At 43.3% G+C, this 18,292-nt stretch overlaps 1 long non-coding RNA gene across 2 annotated transcripts in view; it reads right to left on the reverse strand.

Annotated features, from left to right (window-relative positions):
• LOC309353760 overlaps nt 1–17,166 on the reverse strand; it is a 53,637-nt gene extending 36,471 nt beyond the window's left edge. Inside the window, exons 1-3 of one of the 2 annotated variants that reach the window (XR_014162002.1) lie at nt 16,916–17,166; nt 13,701–13,771; nt 6,460–6,653 (exon numbers count right to left, since the gene is read on the reverse strand). This is a non-coding gene — a long non-coding RNA (uncharacterized lncRNA). The remainder of the gene's footprint in view (nt 1–6,459; nt 6,654–13,700; nt 13,772–16,915) is intronic. The other variant, XR_014162001.1, reaches the window with a different exon arrangement.
• Between the last annotated feature and the right edge of the window lie 1,126 nt (nt 17,167–18,292).

An 18,292-nucleotide genomic window follows, 5' to 3' on the forward strand; every position in this document is an offset into this window, starting at 1 on the left:
CAAGACAACGTGGTATGGGATTAAATTGGCCACAACTTTATTAAATTTCAAATGTGGATAGACCTTGGCTCAGGCATTGGGCGTTCTCCCTCCCCAGTCCCCAGCCAGGGACCTAGGGAGCATCAGGGTTATCCAGTGTGTGTGGGGGGGGGATGGGCCGGCTCTGGAGAACATATGTTCAAGCAGAGATAGCCGCCCCCGTTACGCCGCCACCGCAGGGGAGAGCAATGACGACCTTTCGGCGTACGGTCAAAGCCTCCCTTCAGAAACCCCTTTAATGGGGAACCCTGGTATTGCCGCCGCAAAGAGGAAGATGGACTAAAGGATTCCGCCCAAGGCCTGATACCGCCAAAGTTGTGACGTTTTGCTACAGGAATGGCGAAACCTGCCAATGCAGGGAAATTCCTTTCCGGCCCTTTGACAGCGACCTTAACGTAGCAGCGCCCGCATACCTGTGAATAAAAGTTAACCTGCAAAACCTGTGAAGAAAAGTTAACTTGCAAAATAAGACATTAACTGAGGGTGGGTAGGGTGGGAGAAGCTCTGGAGCCAAGTGAGGATTCCCAAGTAAGATCCTCCCTCTATTGTGTGGGCAGGTAATCCCTCCCCTACCTGGCCTGGTCTCCTTGGCAACGCTTCCCCCAGGTGGGATTGGACAACTGACTGAGGTAGCCGGAGACCTCCAGGTATCCCACCTGAGGGAAGGCAAAGCCAAGCCAAAGCTGATGGAGCTGCTCCAGATCTAGGGGCTGCGCGCGTCCACGCAAAGGGCGCCCCCCGTTTTAATCGGGGAGCGGTCATTGTAAACATGTCACAGCAAGCTACTGCTGGTTCCTCCCCTCCTTCAGAGTAGACTGCAAGAGGCCCCCACTACATGGAAAAGCTCTGCTGTGTGGCATAGTAAGAATGCATGAAGGCAGCAAAGTATGCCTTCTAAGTAGGCTCAATAATAAGCACTCACTAGTGTGTGTTTGCATTTGTCTAGAGCAGGCATAGGCAAACTCCAGCCCTCCAGATGTTTAGGACTACAATTCCCATCATCCCTAGCTAACAGGACCAGTGGTCAGGGATAATGGGAATTGTAGTCCCAAGCATCTGGCGGGCTGCAGTTTGCCTATGCCTGGTCTAGAACAGGAGTTGTCAACCTGGTCCCTACCGCCCACTAGTGGGCATTTCAGGATTCTAGTGGGCGGTAGGGTGTTCTACGGCACAAGCTGAATCCTCCTTCCATCAAGCACTGGTTCGCGGTATGGAAATTTTACCATTAAGAAAGAAGCATTAGTGGGCAGTAGGTATAAAAAGGTTGACTACCCATGGTTAGAGTTTTTCTACACTTGCATTCAAGCCATCTCCCTCCATTGAGATGAATGGAAGAGTTTACATGCCAAGGATCTCAATGCACATACACACATCTAGGCCATTTGGTAATAGCAACCAAGATTCACAGCTACTGAATTCTAAATCCTTGTCTTGTTCTACAAAGTTGAGAAACTATCACTTCTGGCGACTTTTCTTTAGGTATAAAAAATTGCGATGCATCTGTTAATGTCCAAAGTTTCAATCCTTTCACCACTTGGTTTTATTTTCAAGAAAGGTAATTAAAAATACATTCGATCATCTATCAGCCCTGTCTGTTGTAAAATAATCAGTTGCTAGCCTGGCAATAAGGCTTGTGCAGAAATGGAAACAAGCTTCACAATGATGGAAGCTGATGGTTTGCGAAGTCACTGAATGAGAACTGATTATTGATTTGCTATCCTCCTAACAACATCAGTGTCAAGTGATAATGTACTGTACCACTTGCTTCAGAGTAAATAGCAATTTTTATATTAGACCCTTTCTTGCAAATTGGCTGCTCGCAGGGAAAGCAAAATATACAGCCATCTGAGTATCTTGAAGCAGTACACAAACTGCATTGAGAGAATGCCAGCAAAGCACAGAAACATTGTTGCTGGTGTTTAAAATTTGAGCTTTTCCCATAAACTCCAAATCAAAAGCTTGAGAATTATAATCCTCCAGTTGCACAGCATAGACAATGCCCTCTTGTTTTCCAATTTGTGTCTGCATGCTATTGTTTTGCGGGACATTATCCAGTTTGTTATAAACAAACTCAGAATGGCTGCTATTATTATTCAAGAATGCTTAATTATGGGAACTGTGGCCTACAGATTCTGGTTAAAATATAGCTATTAGATGGAATCCAATTGGTGCCCCTACGCAAGAAAGGAATTTTGATCCAGGAGGTGGCTTTCTTTCCTCCTTTGCTGGGTGACCTTGGGCCAGTCACACTTCTTTGAAGTCTCTCAGCCCCACTCACCTCACAGAGTGTTTGTTGTGGGGGAGGAAGGGAAAGGAGAATGTTAGCCGCTTTGAGACTCCTTAAAGGGAGTGAAAGGCGGGATATCAAATCCAAACTCCTCCTCTTCTTCTTCTTGTCTTCCTAATTTTTCAGAAAAGTGCTGGGAGGTGAGCCACACTAAGAATGACTGGAGCCAGGGCTATTTTTCTAGAAAAACAGGTGCCAGAACTCACCATGAACGCCTCCTTTTTTCCTGCTAGAATGGCAATGGCATCCACCTGAGAGGTGCTGGAACTGAATTCGGATGAGTTCCTCCTGAAAAAAAATCCCTGACTAGCACAGGTTTACCCAGTAACTTTTGTGGCTAAGTGGGCATTAGAACTTGGTTCTCCCTAGTCCTATTCAACATTCTATACCAGGGATGCCCAACGGGTAGATTGTGATCTACCGGTATTTTGCCGGGGTGCCCCAGGTAGATCGCGGGATGAGAGAAAGTGATCATGGAAAAGCAGCTCCTCTACCTTTGCTCCCCCCAAAAAGCTCAACAACTCTTGCCTCTTCTCCCAAAAAAGCTCAACAACTCTGGGCAAATCTCCCCCCAGTTAGTTGCCACCTTGGGTAGATCACTGCCAGTTTTTTTTTTACTGGGAGTAGATCGCAGTCTCTTGGGAGTTGGACGTGCCTGTTCTATACCATGTCCTCTTTTAAAAAGCTTAGACAAGCCCTGTGGAAATTGAAAGACACAAGCCCTCTGTATATGTTGCTTGTGTCTGTGGCATAACCATGTCCAAATCAGAACTGGAGCCATGCTTTTCGCTCTGCCCCCATCAGATCTTCTTTAGCAGCTGCACACGGGTGTCTATATGCAAAGCCCAATATGCAAACTCCTGCCCATGTGTAGGAGTCCTGCAGGATCAGCACACCATCACACACAAACCCTATATGTGAGCAGGAGCTTCTACACACATGCACCATTTTGCTTTGGGCTTTCTGTACATAACATGGAGTTGTTAAAGAAAGAGGATTTTATGTTGGGAGGCGGCACTATAAACACATCTCTGTTCCAGTTTGTAATGTACACATAAAGTTAACATACTGTGTGATGGCACTGTCAGTAGAGCATAAGACTCTTAATCTCAAGGTTCTGGGTTCAAGCACCACACTGGGCAAAAAGATTCCTGCATTGCAGGGGGTTGGACTAGATCAGTGTTTCCCAACCTTGTGCCTCCAGATGTTTTTGGCCTACAACTCCCATCATCCCTAGCTAGCAAGACCAGTGGTCAGGGATGATGGGAATTGTAGTTCAAAAACAGCTGGAGGCACAAGGTTGGGAAACACTGGACTAGATGACCCTTGTGGTCCCTTTCAACTCTACAGTTCTATGCTACTCTATGATTCTATGCTACTGCAGAAATGTACAATTTGAAAGTGGTTACATAATTCTCAAACACCCATGAATGGAGTTCTCCTGACAACCATGTTGGGCAATCCTAAACTAGAACTTTTAAAGCACCCTCTGATTATTTGTAGCACGTTGTTGTTGTTGTTGTTGTAATTCTCACTTATTACATAAAAACTGCAATCACAGATGGTTGAGCACCTATCAAGTTGTAAGCAAAACAAATCCGCCACCAAATAAGATGTTACATACACAAGGGAGGTATAAGGAGCCAAGTTCAATAGAAAAATATCCCCATGCTCAGCAGTCTCCAGGAGCTATGGAAAGATGAGTATCAGTTGGAAAAGAAAAAACAGAAAGGGGGGGGGGAGTAAGAAGTGAATTGGCTTCCTTTAAGCTCCTGACAGCTAATCCTTATGGCTAAAAAGAACCGCCAATTGTCCTTCAGAGGGATTAGAAACTGGTAGATTCTGCCTCCTTTGTGGTCATTCACAGCTTTGCAGTGTCTAGTGAAAGGCTGTGGACAGCATTTATAGGGACTACCACTCCCATTAGCCATACCCAGCATAGTCAGTGGTCAGCGATGATGGGAAGTCTAGTCTAACAACTTCTGAGGAGGCAGAATTTAATGCCCATCATCATCAATGAACTTGCCGTTCAGTGCATCATAGAATGCAGAACTCCTGACACTGCAAAGGGTGGCTTTAATGAGCCAGACTGTTTTGAGCTCTTGTTAGAGGAGCTTTTTCCTCCACTGATGTGTTCTGGAGTTTTTGCAACCTACCTCCTCTTCTGGCTCTTGGGTGGTGGGAATTGCTTCTGTTCTATTCTGTCAGTCCAGACAATTATTACCCACCATAAGCTACTGAGCCACTGTGCAATTGCATATGATGGTGGTATTGTTCCAGCAGTGCACATCCTCAGCTTCTATGCTTCCCCATGGAAGTGCAGCATAAATACCAGTGACACCATGGGCTCATGGTAGAAATTACAGGGGCAGGCCTTGGATTATGATTGGAGAGGCAAACACATGTACTAGGCTATTCCATGGTTTTAATTTTAGTTGTTACCTTTTCTGAGGGATAAAAAAAATGCTTAAAACAACAACAGCAACAACACATGCACTAGGGATGCTAAGACTAAACTACATTGCAGCTTTGAGAAAGGAAAGGGCTATGTATCAATGAGACCAATTGCTCATCCACACCAAGTTCTATTGTGTATTTACTGCATATTTGAGGCTGGTTTGAGGTGTCATCCACATGTTTCCCTCATGCAGCATCCCCCTCACAGTTGATTTTACAGTCAATTTAGATTTCCCTGATGCTGGGAAAATTCTAAGAGATCAAACCCTAATTTACAGTTAGATGCTTACCAAATACACCAGGCATAGGCAAACTCGCCCCTCCAGATGTTTTGGGACTACAACTCCCATCACCCCTAGCTAACAGGACCAGTGGTCAGGGATGATGAGAGTTATTGTCCCAAAACATCTGGAGGGCCAAATTTGCCTATGCCTGAAATACACACTTCCATTTTGCATTCCCTTACCTAATTACATGCCCCTAGACATCAATGGGGATTCGGGTGGCGCTGTGGGTTAAACCACTGAGCCTAGGGCTTGCTGATCAGAAGGGCGGTTCAAATCCCCGCGATGGGGTGAGCTCCTGTTGCTTGGTCCCTGCTCCTGCCAACCTAGCAGTTCGAAAGCACGTCAAAGTGCAAGTAGATAAATAGGTACCGCTCTGGCAGGAAGGTAAATGGCGTTTCTGTGCACTGCTCTTGTTTGCCAGAAGCGGCTTAGTCATGCTGGCCACATGTACGCTGGCTCCCTCGGCCACTAAAGCGAGATGAGTGCCTCAACCCCAGAGTCAGCCACGACTGGACCTAATGGTCAGGGGTCCCTTTACCTTTGCCATCAATGCTTCCTGCATTCCCTGGCTTCTCAATTCTTTTCATCTCACTTCTGTAGTGTAGCATCAACTTCCAGCTGCCTGGTGTAATTAGTACATTAATTGAAACCTGCTGTGAATGCACAAACTCATTCCTCCTTACTGAAAGGTAGGTGCCCCCACCCCACCATTTCCAAAGAAGTGGATGTATAGGATTGCAGCCCTTGGATTCTCAGTGAGAGCTTGCTCCTTGGCCCACAAAAGGTTAAATGAAGCAAATGAGATGGCTTCCAAGAGAGGAAGGAAATGGGGGGGCAGGGATCCTCCAGAGCAGAGGCCCTTCCTCATCCAGGCTTGGAGACAAGCTGGATACAAAGAGGGACCACAGATCTTATTTAGGAGTCAGGCTAACTTGAGATCCTGCCCATATGTGGACTTGCCCAAAGCACAGATAAAAAAATGTTCAGAGCATAATCAAACAGCAGCTATGAGCCTCACTAGCCTGGTATGTTGAATGCTGGCTTTGCAAATGCAAGAGTGGGCATTAGCTCAAAATATGTCTCATTATTAATTACGAAGAGAGTGAGAAGGTCAGGGTAAGGGTGACTTAAGTCGTAATAAAAATGAGTATTCTGAATAGCAAAAATCTGTATTACGATCCCATTATTAGTGAGCATCAGCCCTGCCAGCTAAAATATTCCAAATGCCACAACCAACCAAGCCAATCACCATAGCCACTTCCATGCAAATTAAGCTGTTATGCGTACTTCTTTTAATTTCCTTAACACTTGGGGTTTCTTCAGTGGATTGCACCCTCAGATAATCAGCATCTGGATAATGGGATTTTATTGAGATTTTATTACTATTACCTGTTATTTAGCAGCTTTTCTTTGCTTCTGCTTTGTATATTGTCTTCATTGTAATGAAGCTTTTCAGAAAGAATACAGGCTTTCAGGATGACATTTCTCTATGATTTATGCGCTAGATATGCCTCATGACGAACAAGTGTTTCCTTTGTTGCAGAGTCTTCACAAGTCATTTCATTTAATTTCAGTCATTTTTCCTGTCAGCAAAGTAGTTTAGAATGAAACTGGGCTACATTTGAAGAGGGGAACAAACACTGCCTGAAAGAACACGTCTGTACAAAAACCTGATGCAAACTGAACCAGTCCAGAGAGCCTTATGCATAATAGTGCTTACTAATCTCTCATCACCACAATTCCCTCCTGGGATCAAGTAACTGGGTAAACACTCTGAGATGTCACCAATTGCAGCACCCACCACAATTTGTGGGTCAAGGATGGAAGCAGGGGGTAACCTTGTCTTACAAAAGGTGGCATCCAACTGAACAGTTCGGCAGCACAAGCACTTGGGGGTACGCAATGGAACTAACTTTCCCTCTCATCTCCCTGCACACCCCCTAAAAATGTTCTGGGGGTTCAATGCAAATTTATGGAGTGCACATGGGAGAGGATATGGGAGGGGAAGTTGCATTAGTGCAAAGTGACTTATATATAAAAATCAGTATCAATTCAATTTCCTTCTGACGCATCCTTCCTCTTATTCTCTGGGATCTCACCCAGGGTCCAAACAAACTCTCAGCTCACCTGCAAACATCTCACAAAGAGAAGAGTTCCGGGAAACAGCAGCCATCTTTCTAGTCTGCTGCCTCTAGGCTTGTTTCTTAAGGGCAATCCCAAGGTGGATGTCAACAGCTGTGTCCCATTCAGCGGCACTCTCCACACCCAGTCCCAGGTGCAGCAGGTTTGTTGAGTTTTGCTTTAAATAAATGGGAGAAATGGACTCACTTTTATTTCCACAGCCTGAATTATAAGCAGACTACCATGAAGAAGAGAAACAGAGTCTAAATTGTAAATAGTGCTTGTGGCTGTTTATGCTAACTTATTTCCCTTTATCTATATAGGGTATCCATGTCTAATAAGATTTTGTGAAACCTGCTGCAGCCGAAAAAGCAATATTCTGAAAAACAGTTGTTAGGAGTAAGAGAGAGAGCTTGTGTAAGAAGGCTTTCTCAAGTGCCACAACACCCAAAATTCCTTAGGCGATGTTGGCCAGGCTTCCTCAACCTCAGCCCTTCAGATGTTTTGAGACTACAATTCCCATCATCCCTGACCACTGGTCCTACTAGCTAGGGATCATGGGAGTTGTAGGCAAAAAACACCTGGAGGGCCGAGGTTGAAAAAGCCTGATTTTGGCATTTCTTATGAGTAGACCGGAGAAACCAGCAGCAGAGGGGAGGGACAAGCAACAGCAAACTGAGATCCTGGGATCAACAGGAGCCAGTCCTGCTGATAGAACTGACAAAGCTCAAAGTGTATCATTATGAAAACCAGCCTGTTTACATCCTTTGTCAGGCAAAAGAATGCCTAAAGCTTTGTAATGGCTCCTTAAGGAAGCTAAATCCTAGAAAATGGGAGGCTTTTACGGAATATTCCAAGTAAGAGCAGGGATGGGGGGACCTGTGGCTCTCCAGGTGTTGTTAGACCCCGACGCCGATTGGCCCCAGCCAGCATAGCGAATAGTGAAGGATGATGGGAAATGGGGGGGGGGGCCTACAGGTGAAAGCTGGACCATAAAGAAGGCTGATCGCCGAAGAATTGATGCTTTTGAATTATGGTGCTGGAGGAGACTCTTGAGAGTCCCATGGACTGTAAGAAGATCAAACGCATCCATTCTTAAGGAAATCAGCCCTGAGTGCTCACTGTAAGGACAGATTGTGAAGCTGAGGCTCCAATACTTTGGCCACCTCATGAGAAGAGAAGACTCCCTGGAAAAGACCCTGATGTTGGGAAAGATTGGGGGCACAAGGAGAAGGGGACGACAGAGGACGAGATAGTTGGACAGTGTTCTCGAAGCTACAAACATGAGTCTGACCAAACTGCAGGAGGCAGTGGAAGACAGAAGTGCCTGGCGTGCTCTGGTCCATGGGGTCACGAAGAGTCGGACGCGACTAAACGACTAAACAACAACAACAGGTTCCCTATTCATGGTACAGAGAATCCATCTGATCCCAGAGAAGATGACCCTCAACATACACACTCTAACCAATGAATTGTACGTAGGAAAAACTGACATTTTTTGGAATCAGAAACAGAAGTAGGCAGGGAGAAGGAAGGAAAGGGAGAGGGATTGTCAGCTGAAGTCACCTACTTGGATGCAGAAGCCTCTTTCTGGGGACCTGACACAGGGCAGTGGACCTGCTGCTTGAAGGCGTGTTTAAGTTGTTTGCCTCCACCTATGTTCTCTTCTCATATTTATAAATAAACCCAAATGTTACAAAATGCCACATCTCCAATGATCTCTCCTCTAAAAAAGAAAAAGACACCAAACCCTGTTTACGTATTCTGTTACCTTCATTTGGCTTCCTCATGTGCCCTCAGGTACTTGTGCACACTTTTCTGTCAACTGGGACTTGTTAGAAAACCCAAAAGTTCTACTTAGTCTTCTTTGTTGCAGATGCTCTTGGCAGCCATCTGCTAATGTTGGCTATTATTCTCAAGCGCAGCTGAAGTATAAAGCTAACAGAATGCACACAAAGCATTTAGCCAGGTCATGAAAACCCTGGTTGGAGATTGTATCTCTTCATCAGGCATTGGTGCAAAACTACATGAAGCGCCATAGCAGATCGCCCCTTCCCCCTCTGTCTGTAAGTAAGGAGAAAGTGATGGAAAAGTCCTTGAATATGTGTGCGTGTGCGTGTCTGTCCACCTGCCTTAATGTGTGTATCTGCCAGCCGGCCTGTATATCTTCCTCTGCTGAAGGTGTGTGCATGCACCTTCTTGACTACATGTGCCAATGTCTACGCATCTGCCTGCCTGTACTCTGAGAGTGTGCTTGTGTCCAACCATCTGACCCCCAGAGAGCTGACTCTCAATGTGGCCATCAAGTCAAAAAAGGTCATCCAACCCACTCCACTCTTTACTCTGTAGGCCGACTGGCATGTTCTCTTCCTCCTGGTCGTTCGTTCGGGAGCTTCAAAAGCTTTCTCCAATCCAAACATCACAGCGACCAATACCAAGAAGCATCAGCACTCTTAGGAACCTGCAGAGTATTGGCGGTTTGCGTAACAGACCCAATAGCACCGCATCTTGGCTAATCTACTTTATTTACATATAATACACTTGAAGCATTCTGACTTAGCTCGTTCCTCTTTCTCATCAGTCAGCAAAGGGAAAGAACAAAGGACAATAATCCTACATTCCGGAACATAGTAACACAAAACATCCTGTCTCCGTCACTTCCCACACTGTGGAATGAAAACATACGCCGTCATGTGATAACAACAATCCCATGACTGCAAACACGGAACAAAAATCCTAACAGGTATCACTGGGAATCTTCAGAAGTTGAGCACCAATTGCACGCAACCTACCACTACACATGCAGAACTATGTACTAAGATAAATTTCAATCCGTGTGCATAAGCAACACAGATAAATCTTTTGCTGAATTGGGGCAAAAGAAGACAAGTTTTAGCAAAGTCATCTATTAAATGAAGGTGAGAATATCAAGGCCATATTGCCCATCAGTTTCTATAATAATGGCTTATTGTGGATAGCTTCTTAACCTGGATAAAAGCCAGCTACCACTGGACCTACATTGCAATGGTTGACACACTGATCTTGAAAATAATAGCACCTATGGTGCTGAACTGCCATATTTTAACCTGAAGATAGACCTTTTTGACTAGATGAAGTTGCAGTGATCGCCCTGTTCTCATTGTTTCCCAACAGGGAAGGTACAATTGCAGAAATCCTTGCAATCCTGTGCTGACATTCGTATCCTTCCAGCACTAGTCAGTCACTGAAGTGCAATCCTGAGGTGTATTGTTTGGAGGAAATTAAGCACTGTCGTTGTGTGCATGAGCTGCGCCTCAGTTCAGAGACAATTCAAAATTGTTATAGGGCATGTTCTCCTGACTACTTCAGTATGTTAAGTTCCTTTCAAAATACACAATCAAACCTCGAGAGAATTGTCTGCGTGTTGTGTGCTGCTGTTCCTGTTTGAATCGACTCTCTGCTCTGAGCCAGCACCTTTTGTTTTCCCATGGCCATTGCTAACAGCCAGAAGGCTAAGCACAATCCCATGAAACATTATACTGACAGCCTTGGCCTCAAGGTGTTTCACAGTGTGTGATCTACATGCAGCATGCAAATCTTGTTTAATTAAACCATTGACTCTCAGTGCTAGGAACTCATAGTATGCCGGTGATTGCCATTCATGCTGTGACCTATGATTCCTTGAGGTTAATGGTTTGTTCCTAGTAGTGCACACATTTTCGAAGCTTTAATGTGGTGCTGAATGGACTCAGGAGACTACAGAAAATTTGTATTTGAAAAAGCAAAAAAATGGGGGGGTGAGGGTTGAATCTTTTGATGCTAAGTGTTCAGGAGAAACCCACCTCCCCCAGCTTTCTATTTGATTATAATTATTGCATAATTTATTCACTAGTTTAAAAAGGTGCATTTTTCTGATGGAACTTGGCTAAGAGAAAGGCATAGTTACATGCACCTTGCTCATATATTAGTCAGAGCTCATACAAATGATTAAACTATAATATACTTACTGATTGGATAATAACAGAGCAGGGATTTTTTTTTAAAGAATTTTATGAGTATTTAAATAGCTGTGGATTACAGTCCAGAATGTTTGAAGGTTTCTTCCTTATATGCGCACAGCACACAGCGGTCATTAAACTCTATGTAGGAATTGCTGTGGCTCTCATGATAGGCATGTATTTGCGTGGATGAACCTATTTGAAGTGGTCTCTTGTCACACTGCAGTTCACAGATCTGTCGGCAGCCACATGAACTACACATATGGCAAATTGTGTTTTTGAGATGATAGATTACAGACATACACCTTCCCGGAGTCAAGGCCTTTCTGAATAACACCTCAATTCAAGAGGTCTTAACTTTAGTTATATGTCTTCACATAAGTAAGCCCCACTGAGCTTTCCCCCAGGTAAAGTTCTTTAGAAGTGGAAAGCATGACTTAATTGAAACTGATAGCGTGTAACACACCTAACTTCAATAATATTGTGGGAAATAGTACATGCAATCTCATGAAGTGTGTTTATTGCTGGAGTCCTTTTTCATCTGTTTCTGAGACATCTGAAGGAGCAATTAAAAACTCCAGTTTCTTAATAAATGCTATAAAATAATATTGTGTGTACAGACCGCTTTTCTCCCATTTGTAATAATTCAGAACATGCTCATCTAGAGAAGATCAAACTGTGTTAATTAGTATGCAACTAATGCACGAGAAAAAGAATTTCTTTTGTACTGATAATGCTTTGATAAATCCCTGTGCAATTAAAATGCTTAATTCCCATCTTAAAAGTAGCTTTTTAAAGTATGAAATGTGTTTTTTTAATGTACTGGGATTTATTTTAGTACAACTTACTTTTCTAAATGCATCAGAAGTGTTTTCAACTACCTTCTTACGTGTTATTTATTTTTTAAATACAAATCCTTCTATTATTTTCCTTATTAAGCCATCTCACTCTAGGAGGAAGAATCAAGACATGTTCTCCCATATATATATATAGAATATATCCAAAATCCCACAATAGATGCATAGAATTTTATGGTAAAAATAGATGTTCATTACAAAACCATTCAGTGCTGTTGTATACATATTTAGCCAGACATAAGCCCCATTGTGCTTAGTAGAGCTAACTACTCGGTTTCACAATCTCCACCATTTTTGGGAAAACCTGTTGCTTCATTTTCTGCTTCATTTACCTGCTGTTCCACAAACTGTCACTGAATATTTTGAACACTATTCCACTGAAGTAGAAGATCAGCATCACTGTTGCACCTGTTATGCATTATTATTATTATCATCCTGAATAGTGTAAAGTGAACATCGTATTCCCCATCTCTCCTTCAGCCAAACTACACATTACATTAGTTATGCATCTTTTAAAGCATACTTGGCTGACCACAGGGCGGGGTGGGTGGGTGGGTGGGTTTGTTTGCTATATACATTTTTTGTGTTTTTATATTGTAAACGGCCCTGTGATCATCTGATGAAATTCAATAAATAATAATTTAATAAGGAGAAATTTAATAAATAATAATGTTTAGGAAAAGTAGCCATAAAGACCCTATTCTGGAATGTGGTCCCGATCTGGACTTAGGCTCCATACCGAAGATCCCACCACCAGTCTTTTCCTCTGAAGGCTATGTTTACTACAAGCTGTACCCTTGTGGGCAAATGGCAGCAGGAAAGTGGCGCAATGCCCCAATCCAGATTGATGTACTGTTTTGCCCTAAGCAACAGAATGCAGAGTGCAGTCCTTCTTATACATCACAGGCAATTAGTTTTAACATGCATTCTTTTGGATTTCAGTTACTTGTTCTTTCCCAAATGAAAATTACCTCCCCAAATCTGCCCTGCAATCATAGGCAGAAAACACAGGAGGGCATTTCACTGAATATTTCTGAAGGTTAAATCTGGATGAGACATTTCCAGTCACTTACTGTTGAATTAAGCTCTATTGTTAACACATACTGATGGATGATGAGCTATGAAAAGGAGGACTGAAAAAATTAGGGCCCAGGCCAATTGCCTTCTTCAAAAACAGTCAAACAAAACCCAATAATATTAAAACCGGATCTACAGTTGTGGCTGAAATTCTCTACCCCATTCAGTTACTTGACCAGTTTGCAGAAGGTTCTTCAGCAGAAGAGGGAAATTTCTCAACTATTCAAGAAGAACTTGAAATGTTCCAAATTTTAGCTTAAAATTATTTGAGAAACATTGGGTCAGTCCTATATCCTCTATCCCTCAGCCTATTATAATCCTACGATAACTATTATCTGCAAAAACTCAATATGAATATTTTTAATTGGGAGCAGAAAATTGCATATATTCTTGGCATCTTCTGCACATGCTACTTTTCTCTGTATTTCTCCTTTGTACTGCTAACTCATATTTGGCTAACACATATTGTAGGTCTTGCATTAGATATTCCACTGACTATCTTTTAATCCCAGCTTTATATGGACAAAAGTTTGTGGGCTAGCAAAACTGTTTCTGAAAGATGAAAAAACTTTGAACGCTATTAGCTTTATATACCTACTTGGCTGCTTGCAGTTCTGACTCCCAATTGTTGAGACGTTAATGACATCCACCTAATACTTGACAGGGACCCTATGGTGTGTAAAAATAATTATTTCTCTTAATCCTGTTCAGTGGAAAGGGCTATTAATAAATGAAAGCAAACAGCTGTAAATTGTGTATTATTAAATAAAGAATAAACTATTACTAATACTCAATAGAGGATGGTTGGTGGGAAAATATCAATTTTTTAAAAAAATCAGTTTGCTTAACAGAAAATGCTTAAAGGTGCAATCATGCCGTTGAAATAAAATGGCAAAACTCCTATTTATTAATCAGTTTGTATTCCAGTCATAACAACAAAATGAAGGAAGGGAAGTCCTATAAAAATCTGACAACCTATTTTACTGGATTAAGCTTTTCATGCTGGTTTTATAATTTAATACGGCACATTCCCACAAGATGCAGTGCTCCACAGCATCAGCAATGGATAGGTTGGACAGGTGCAGGACTAGCAAGCTAACACCATACGTGAGCCGATCAGCACTGTTGTAAACAAAATCTGCTCTTTTTCCCCCTTATAGGGTATACAAAAGCCCGTAAAGAGTCCTAAAGTGGGTTCCCTATCAGTAGGAGAAAACAACAGAGGCCAACCAGGGAATATTGAGAAGCAAAGCAGCTAGTAAGTCTGATCTTTATTAAACTGTTGCAACAGGGTCCTCACTCACCACATGCAGGAGGGAGGAGGAATCCGGAACCATGGAATTTTTGAAATTGCCACCCTCTAAGCTTAAGGCCACCCCCCAGTACATCATATATACATCACAGAAGGGCTGGTCTACAGCAGAATCCTAAGGCAAGGATAATGGTCACTAATTGCTTGATAATAGTCTCTGATTGCATTACCTGGGCAGTCTGGCTACTCTTTTGTGATGGTGAATACTTTAGTTCTTGAATCCAGGTCACAGGCTCACTCTATTCATACACAGATACACCCTTAAGACAGGATTTGTGAGTAAAGAGACAATGGGGAGGCTTTCTCCATTTGCCTCCCTTACTTCAGAGGAACACTTGAGGTCACTGGGAAAGTCAAAATGGCTTCAGGACTGCTTTCCTGCACCGTTTCAGACCCAACTCTATTCATTATTTTCACTGCCATGATCCTACATTGTGTCGAAGAGAAACTTCCCACCGGAGTAGAAATCATATCAAACAGATAGAAAGCTCTTCAATCTGAGCAGGCTGAAAGCAATGAGTAAGGTTACCGTAACTTCAGTCATAGAGCTTCAGTATGCTGATGACAATGTAGTGTGCGCATGCTCAGAGTATGACCTCCAAACCATCCTAAATATATTTGCAGAAGCTTATGAAAAGCTTGGCCTATTACTCAACATCCAAAAAACCAAAGTGCTGCACCAACAAGTACAAAATAACCCCTCTGCAGTGCAAAAAATTCAACTCAATGGTGTAACGTTGGAAAATGTTGATCACTTCTCCTACCTAGGCAGTTATCTGTCCACAAGGAACAACATTGATGCCGAAATCCAGCATCGCCTGAGCTCTGCAAGTGTAGCTTTCTTCCGATTGAAGTGCAAAGTTGTTTGAGGACCAGTACATTCGCATGGAAGCCAAAATGCTTGTTTACAAAGCTATTGTACCACCAACCTTACTGTATGCTTGTGAAACATGGACCACTTATAAACACCATCTCCAACTCCTCAAAAGATTCCATCAACTGTGTCTCCGAAAATTTTACCCATCACTTGGGAAGACAGGCGAACTAATATCAGTGTACTGGAAAGAAGATCACCAGTGTTGAAGCAATGATTCTTCAACATCAACTTTGTTAGACTGGTCATGTTGCGCGGATGCCTGATGATCATCTTCCAAAGCAACTACTCTATTCTGAACTTAAAAATGGAAAGTGTAATGCTGGCGGTCAACAAAAGAGGTTTAAAGACTGTCTCAAGGCAAATCTTTAAAAATGTAGTATAAACACTGGCAACTGGGAAACACTGGCCTGCGAGCGCTCCAGTTGGAGAACAGCCTTTACCAAAGGTGTCATGGGCTTTGAAGACACTCGAACTCAGGACGCAAGGGAGAAACGTGCTAAGAGGAAGGCACGCTTGGCAAATCCACACCGTGATCAACTCCCACCCAGAAACCAATGTCCCCACTGTGGAAGGACATGTGGATCCAGAACTGGCCTCCACAGTCACTTTCAGACTCATTGTTAAAACTGTGTTAATGGAAGACAATCTTACTCGGCTACAAGTGATCGCCAAATAAGAAGATACTTATGTATGTGTTTGCCTTGTAAATTTATTAACATTTAATTTATATATTTGAGACTTTAAATTCTTATAAAAAGAACATACAGTAAATCGCACTTAAAAGGGACTAGCACCATGTGGAGAACAAAGAGGGATAGGAGGATCCCGTTATCAATCAGGTACTGTATTCAAAGCACCATCATAAAGGCAATATCTGGACAAGGGTGTGGCTCCACCTGAAAGCATGTCAAGACCTGAGCAACTCGGAATAATTACTACTGGCTTTGTAGTATGTCCTTTTTCAGACCCCAGGACCCACTTTTAACCCAAACATGCATTTGGAGACCCATTTCTTAACCATTTACCATCTATTTGCATGACAGTGTTCCTGTTGTGACCCACTCCTGGGTCCTGTCAACTCTACAGGAATCCTATTAAGACACGACTGAGTAACTGTCCTCATTTTCCACAGGGGAAACTGAAAGAGGGAGGCAAGCAGCTTGGCTAAGGCCGTTTTATGAGTTCCTCCCAGATTTTAGGTTTGAACAGGAAGCTTCTTATCCCAGTTACAGATAGGTAGCCGTGTTGGTCTGCCATAGACAAAACAAAAAAAATTCCTTCCAGTAGCACCTTAAAGACCAACTAAGTTAGTTCTTGGTATGAGCTTTCGTGTGCATGGACACTTCTTCAGATACACTCTAGCACCTGGTCTGTCTGCTCTAAAAAGACAACTACCCAACACACACACACGGATTTGCTTTGCACGTCTCATCCAGATGCACAGGTGTGTGTCTGAAGAAGTGTGCATACACACGAAAGCTCATACCAAGAACTAACTTAGTTGGTCTTTAAGGTCCTACTGGAAGGAATTTTTCTTCTTATCCCAGCCATTCCAAAGACTGGGTTTTCTTCCTAAGCGCACACCTCATTTTTACACACAGAAGGAAAACAAGCACGCTATTACCTCAAGGAAAAGAAGCACGACGACACGTTTCTTGCTTCGCTTGAACTGCAGCAAGTGGTCCCGAAGTTCTCATTTTGAGGGAAAGGATCATACCAACTAGATAGGGGGGAAGCTGAAGGAGGCACTTACCAATTCCCCCCCACACACACACACATCCTTCCTTCCTTGCTCCTCTAATCAAGCAGCTCTCAATACCCCTGAGCTAGTGCTAAATGCTGGTGTTAAATGCAAAACTGCCACTTTATCTCTGTAAGCTTCCCAGATCTCGCACCCCCCCACACACAATTGCTCCAGTACCATCCATGGGGTGGTCTTAAAAACTAGGGGGCGGGGCTTCATTCTGTTTTGGACGTGGCAGGATGCAGTTTGTCCTTCAGTACTAACAATATTCAACTAGGCTGGGAAGGAAAGGGTGCTTTTGATTACTAAAGGCTGAAAGGTGTGTGCATCTGGATGAGACCTGCAAAGCAAATCCGTGTGTGTGTTGGGTAGTTGTCTTTTTAGAGCAGACAGACCAGGTGCTAGAAATTAACCCAGTTCTGATTGAACACCACCTGATCAAAAGGTCTCACTTCTACCTTTTCTTATGATACCAAGGTGCTGCTTCCTTGATTTGCTGTTTCTCATAAATTCAGGCTGCTTCTCTCTGTCTTTACTTTCTGGCTTTCCTTCAGTCAGAGCAGGACATTCCGGCCTGACAGCAGTAGCAAGCTGGGAGATGCAGCAGATTGTTGTTGTTGTTTAATTAACGGACTGGTTGGAGGAAGGCAGCATTGATAATTTGCTCTAGATATCTGCAGAGTGCATGGCAATTTACCTGCCACCTAAGGGTTTACAGATGCATATTTCCTAGATGGAAAGGGCCTATATGAGCTTGAAGTGCTGAAACATTGCAGGGGTGTAGCATTTACCTAGGTTTGGATTAGAAGGAGTTCAGAGTATAATATTTTAGTACATTTTCATATATGTAAATAGAACATAGGTTGAGGCAGATCTACAGTACATCTTAAACCAGGGGTGGCTAACTTGTGACCTTTTAGATGTTATTGCACTCCCAGCTGCCATCAGACCAAGAAGTGCAGCCTATAGTCAGGGATGGTGGCAGTTATAGGTTCCCCTTTGTTCTCTTTCACATGCACACAAACCTAGATTACACCAGGTTTAGATGAGAGCAGGAGTGTAGCGTGGGGAGGGCCAGGGGAGCCTTGGCCCTGGGTGCAGATTTTTAAAGGGGTGCAAGGGTGTGCAACCAGGTGCCCCCACAACAAGTTCCCTTATGGCTGGAGCCATGAGGAGCCAAGCCACACCTCAGCCACAGCTTCAGGGCTAGGGCGGCACTGGCACCTTGTCGTCCTCGTAGCCTGTGAAGGAACATCC

Source organism: Podarcis melisellensis, assembly GCF_964234715.1.
Source record: "Podarcis melisellensis genome assembly, chromosome: 1".
Taxonomy (NCBI): Eukaryota; Metazoa; Chordata; class Lepidosauria; order Squamata; family Lacertidae; genus Podarcis; species Podarcis melisellensis.